Here is a 6,000-nt window from a genome sequence, read left to right as displayed (position 1 = left end):
GGCTAATGATATTGAGGAACTTTTCATATGTTGTTAAGATTTTTATGCATTTTCTTCTTGTCTTTTTCCTGTTCTTTATATGTATATATTAACCCTTTACTATATGGGAAAAAAATGCTTCCCCAAATTTTTGCTCATTACTGAAATTTCATATTGATGGCTAATAATTTCTGTTATAATTAATGTAATAACTATGGTGTTTTTCTAATGGAAAAGTAGGTCTAAGCTTGATATTATAATAATATTGATAGTGAACTCCAACCTTTAGGTAACTCTAAATTGTGTCATTTTATGAATAAAAGGTGAAAAGTTCTGAAGCAACTGAGAACTTAGCAGCAGTTGCAGTATTGATGTTAGCCATTTTCTTATTTTTTGGCAGCTCTGAAAATCAGTGTGATCTGACTCTGCAATGAGTTTGGGAACTGCTTTGCCCAAAATCAGAGTGATTTTTGTAAAAGCTAAAACATTTATTTCAGCTCAACATGGTGGCCTCAGAGAATACATTTAGCAGAGAACATCAACTAATGCAATCTTACTATATTTTCAGAGACTCTGAATGTTCATCTTTAAATGGAATATTCTCTTTGTATTAGGGGACTTCCATAAGTTGCATTTATAGCCACCCTGGGCATAAATTCAGTGTGTAAAATCTGGCTCAATCTTCCCATTCCAGATGAGGAAACTGGGGCCCTGGGAAGTAGAGATTTGCCCAAGGGAACCTGGTGAGATAGTGGCAGTGAGCACAGTTTAGGTAAGGTGGGCAATGCTCTCTACCCTGTCTCTTCTCTGAGTGAGATCAACAGTGAGTAAATTATAAGACCATAGAAAGTGAGTGCTGAAAGGAGAATTAGAGACCACCCAGTCTACTCCTCTTATTGTAAAGTGAGAAAACTGAGGCCTGTGGCAGGGGAACAGCATGTCCAAGGCCATGCATAGCAAGTTAATCACATAACTGAGACTGAAAGTTGGGTCTCCTGATGCTTAGTTTTCAGGATGGCTGAGCAGGTCTGCTGCCTCTCCAGTGAATGAGGGGCCAGAGTCCGGGACTTCGCACAAAACTTTGATGGGATTTGGAAGATTTCCTTGTGGAGGTGACAAGCACTCGAGTTGTCTTTGTAGCCCCAGTAATAAGGTGATGGCATCATCCATATTCCCTCTACCAATGACTCTTCCATGGCAACGTAGCTGACACTGAGGCTAAAGGGCCAAAAAGCTAAGGATGCTCTCCATAGCAGATGAAAAACCACGTGTCTCTTTCTGTGCATCATTCACTTGGCCGCCTATTTCTCCATCCCTTCATCCATCCACACACCATTCAACAAAACCTACTCTGGCCATTATCCTTGCCATTGAGGAGCTCCCTGACTCTTGGGACAGGCAGACATGTAAACAATGAATTAAGATACAAAATGTAATAAAGAAATAACTAAAGGGACTTCCCTGGTGGCACAGTGGTTAAGAATCTGCCTACCAATGCAGGGGACGTGGGTTCGAGCCCTGGTCCGGGAAGATCCCACATGCCACAGAGCAACTAAGCCCGTGCGCCACAACTACTGACCCTGCGCTCTAGAGCCTGCAAGCCACAACTACTGAGCCTGTGTGCCACAATTACTGAAGCTCACGAGACTAGAGCCCGTGCTCTGCAACAAGAGAAGCCACCGCAATGAGAAGCCCACGCATGGCAACCAAGAGTAGCCCCCGCTCACCGCAACTAGAGAAGGCCTGCGTGCAATGAAGACCCAACACAGCCAAAAATAAATAAATTAATTAAAAAGCAAAAAAAAAGAAAGAACTAAAGATTCACTGGAAAACCTAAGAGGTAGTACCTAATCCATCTAGGGTAGAGGAAAGCAGAGAGGGCAAGAAAATGCTTCCCAGAGGTGTTATCATGTGTTGAGTCTAGAAAGATGAGCAGGAAATATTCAGATGAAGAACAGAAAGGAGGAAATGCATTCCGGGATGAGGGAACAGCCTGAGCAAAGATACCTCTAAAATTGTATGAGTAATATCACCATTTATTTTAAAAGTATATGTGTTTACATGTATATGATATGAAAGGGGTTATACACTAAAATGTTAATAATAGTTATTTATGGTGGGATTATAGGTGACCTTATAGAATTTCATTTTAAATTTTCATCCATTTTTTAAAAAATAAATTTATTTATTTTATTTATTTATTTTTGGCTGCACTGGGTCTTCATTGCTGCTCGTGGGCTTTCTCTAGTTGCAGCAAGTGGGGGCTACTCTTCGTTGTGGTGCACAGGCTTCTCATTGCAGTGGCTTCTCTTTGCTGCAGAGCACGGGCTCTAGGCACGTGGGCTTCCGTAGTTGTGGCACATGGGCTCAGTAGTTGTGGCATGCGGGCTCTAGAGCACAGGCTCAGTAGTTGTGGCACATGGGCTTAGTTGCTCCGCGGCATGTGGGATCTTCCCGGACCAGGGCTCGAACCCATGTCCCCTGCATTGGCAGGCGGGCTCTCAACCACTGCGCCACCAGGGAAGCCCTTCATCCATTTTTATTATCTTTTTTTTTCAGTAGTAAGTGTGTGTCACTTGTGAAATAAAATAATAATAAAAGTTTAAAAAACTTTAAAACCTTTTTCAGAGGAGCTGTTCTTCCTTTGTTATTGAAAGTCCCATACGTGGAACCTAGAAAAATGGTACAGATGAACCTGTTTGCAAGGCAGAAATAGAGACACAGGCGTAGAGAACAAACATATGGACACCAAGGGAGGAAAGAGGGGGTGAGATGAATTGAGAGATTAGGATTGATGTACATACACTACTATGTATAAAATAGATAACTAATGAGAACCTGCTGTATAACACAGGGAACTCAAACCAATGCTCTGTGGTGACCTAAATGGGAAGGAAATCCAAAAAAGAGTGGATATATGTATACATATAACTGATTCACTTCACTGTACAGCAGAAAGTAACAACACTGCAAAACAACTATGCCCCAATTAAAAAAAAAAAAAAAAAAAAGTCCCAAAGATGATCATGAAGGCATTTGTCAGAAAAGGCTTTCTGCCAAGTTTGGAAATTTTTGTTTCACATAAAGCTTTCAGAAAAGATTTTATACTAGATTTCTATGTACACACAAAAATTTCCTACAATTTGAAGAGGCAGAAAAATTCCCAAGCAAGGGTGTTGAAACACAGTTATTCCTTCAGACATTTATTTAACAAATATATACCATGTATCCCTTTGAAGGTCCACAGATGATTCAGGCAAGGAGATCCCTTCAAAGATAGGCCATATAGACAAAAATGAGCATAAGACAAGATAGACAAGGCCAAGGGCTGGGAGACAGGTCAGCCATGGGAGTGATGAGAGTCAGAGAGAGCACGATCATGGGCTTTCATAGATCACCACAACTATTCCCACCAGCATTATTTAAAATGATAGCAAGGGCCTCCCTGGTGGTGCAGTGGTTAAGAATCCGCCTGCCAATGCAGGGGACATGAGTTCGAGCCCTGGTCTGGGAAGATCCCACATGCCACGGAGCAACTAAGGCCATGTGCCACAACTACTGAGCCTGCCCACCTGGAACCCATGCTCCACAGCAAGAGAAGCCACTGCAATAAGCCCGCGCACCACAATGAAGAGTAGCCCCCACTTGCTGCAACTAGAGAAAGCCCACATGCAGCAACGAAGACCCAACGCAGCCAAAAATAAATAAATAAAATAAAATGAATAAAATCTATCTTAAAAAAAAAAGAGTAAATAAATAAATAAAATGATAGCAAACACCTACAACATTCAAAGTGTGAATTGCAGCCCATTAGTGGGTCATGAAATCAGTTTAAATTGTCAAGCTAGAACTTTTTTTTTTCATGTTATGTAGGTTATTTATTCATTTATTATTATGGTATAATTGACATACAACATTATATTAGTTTCAGGTATACCACAAAATGTATTTGTATATGTTGTGAAATGATACATGTATAATGATACATGTATTTGTACATGGTGTGAAATGTGTTTGTATATGTTGTAGTATTTATATATGTTGTGAAATGATCACCACAATAAGTCTAGTTAACATCCATCCCCATATGTAGTTATACATTTTTTTTTCTTGTATTGAGGACTTCTAAGATTTATTCTCTCAGCAACTTTCAAATATACAATACAGTGTTATTAACCATAGTCACCAGGCTGTATATTATACCTCACGACTTAATTTATTTTATAACTGGAAGTTTGTACCTTTTGACCCCCTTCACCCATTTCACCACCTCCTACCCCACACATTTGGTTTTTTTTTTTTTAATAAACTTTTTCTTTTGGAATAACTTCACATCTACAGATAAATTGCAAAGATACTTCAGAAAGTTTCTACATATTTTCACCCAGCTTCCCCTAAAATGTTAACATCTTACATAACCATGGCACATTCACCAAAACTGAGAGATTAACATTGGTACAATATTATTAACTAAACTATAGATTTTACTTGGCTTGCACCTGTTTTTCCCTAATGTGTTTTCTGTTCCGGAATCCAATCCTGGATTATATTTAGTAGACTAGTAAAAAGTGAAATTCTATAGAATACAATACAAAATATCAGGGTACATTGCTCAGATTAAGGATAAGTACTGTTTTATAAAACTTGTTTCCATTACATGTATAAATTGTAGTTTTACTGAAGGTGGCAGCTGAAAAAAGTAATAAAAGAGAAAGACACAGTCTTAGAAGACACCAAATAATTAAGCATGCTTGCCATTATGGAGATTAATATTCTAGTGAGACGCAAAACAGAACACTTGAATACAATAATGTGAACACTAGTGCAAAGTCAGAAAATGCAAAATAACACAGGACTGTAGGACTGTAGGACTAACAGTCAGAGGACAGAGCAATTTTTTTTTCTGGGCCTCGGTTTCCTCATCTGTAAAATGGGGACATGACTCTTGCCATGGCTCCTTCACAGGGCTTTTGAGAGAATCAAGGGAGAAGAAGAGAAGTGTTTTGTAAATTGCTAAGGGCTATACAGATCTATGTAAAAATTATGATTTCAGATATAAATTTTCATTGGTATTATTGTTCTTTGGACAGTAAACATTTTGAGAACAAGGATTATATTACTTATCTTAATAACCCTAGGGCCTATTACCATGCCTAGGCCCTCATGGCAGACTCATCTCTATGGAGACATAAGGACCTGGGCACACCTTCCCCTCCATGAACTGGCAGATGTTCACTCAATTCCCAAATGCATATCACCCCCGACTTGTTCCTCTACCCAGCAGGGCAGAGTCAAGCTAGATTAACTCTTACTGACCCTGCAGATTTGGGTCTCAGCATGGATCTTTCTACCTACCTAGAGGATCAGGAGAACCATCTGGAGAACCACACCTTTCAGATTTTATTTTTATTTCTAGGAAGTAACCTAAATGTCCATTGATAGCTGAATGGATAAAGAAGATGTGGTATATATACAGAATGAAATATTACTCAACCATAAAAAAGAATGAAATCTTGCCATTTGCAACAACATGAATGGACCTAGAGGGTATTAAATCAAGTGAAATAAGTCAGACAGAGGAAGACAAATACTGTATAATTGCACTTATATGTGGAATCTCAAAACACAAAACAAACAAAAAAACAAAACAGGAACAGACTTACAGATATAGAGAGCAAACTGGTGGTTGTCAGAGGTGGGGAAGTGGGGCGAAATAAGTGAAGGGGATTAAGAGATACAAACTTCCAGTTATTAAATAAATAGCTCATTGGGATATACTATACCGCATCGGGAATATAGTCAATAATACTGTAATAATTTGTATGGTGACAGGTGGTTAGTGGCCTTGTCATGGTGATCATTTTGTAATGTATTTGATTGTTAGATCACTATGTAGTATACCTGAAACTAACATAATATTATGTCAACTATACTTCAATTAAAAAATTTAAAAATGTATTAGATTATCCTTTGAAAAAAGTTTCAAAGACACACAACACACACCCCACATATATATATATA

Source organism: Balaenoptera borealis (assembly GCF_965194805.1).
Source record: "Balaenoptera borealis genome assembly, chromosome: 11".
Classification (NCBI taxonomy): Eukaryota; Metazoa; Chordata; class Mammalia; order Artiodactyla; family Balaenopteridae; genus Balaenoptera; species Balaenoptera borealis.
Note: the sequence above shows the minus strand (reverse complement) of the source record.